Source organism: Corvus brachyrhynchos, unplaced genomic scaffold, assembly GCF_000691975.1.
Source record: "Corvus brachyrhynchos isolate BGI_N302 unplaced genomic scaffold, ASM69197v1 scaffold148, whole genome shotgun sequence".
Classification (NCBI taxonomy): Eukaryota; Metazoa; Chordata; class Aves; order Passeriformes; family Corvidae; genus Corvus; species Corvus brachyrhynchos.
In genome coordinates, this window is record NW_008239785.1 from 865,851 (window position 1) to 866,332 (window position 482).

Genomic DNA, 482 nt, shown 5'->3' on the forward strand with positions numbered 1-482 from the left:
TGGGTGTCTGTGCCTGCGATGATAGCGGGCTGTTCCCGGTGTGAGGGGCGGCTGCTCCCGGTGTGAGAAGGGGGAGGCTGTCCCGATGTGAGGGGGGCTGCTCCCGGTGTGAGGTGGGGACTTCCTGCAGTGATGGGAGGGCTGTTCCCGGTGTGAGGATGGGCTGCTGCCGGTGTGAGGGGGACACTGTTCCTGCAGTGATAGAGGGCTGCTCCCGGTGTGAGGCGGGGATTGCTCCCGGTGTATCAGAGGGCTGTTCCCACTGTTATGGGAACAGGTGTTCCCCGTGTTATGGGGGGCTGTTCCCGGCGGGATGGGGGCTGCGCCCGGTGTACCAAGGGTCTGTTCCCGGTGGGAGGGGCGGCTGGTCCTGCCGGGATGGGGGCCTGCTCCCGGTGTGAGGCGGGGGAGACCGCTCTTGCAGTGATGAGGAGCTGTTCCTGGTGTAAGGGCTGGCGGGGGGGGAGGTCCCGGTGGCACGG

At 67.4% G+C, this 482-nt stretch overlaps 1 protein-coding gene across 3 annotated transcripts in view; it reads right to left on the reverse strand.

Annotated features, from left to right (window-relative positions):
* The window catches only part of FN3K (fructosamine 3 kinase), a 12,038-nt gene that overhangs the window by 8,738 nt on the left and 2,818 nt on the right, over nucleotides 1-482 (reverse strand). The window lies entirely within an intron of this gene.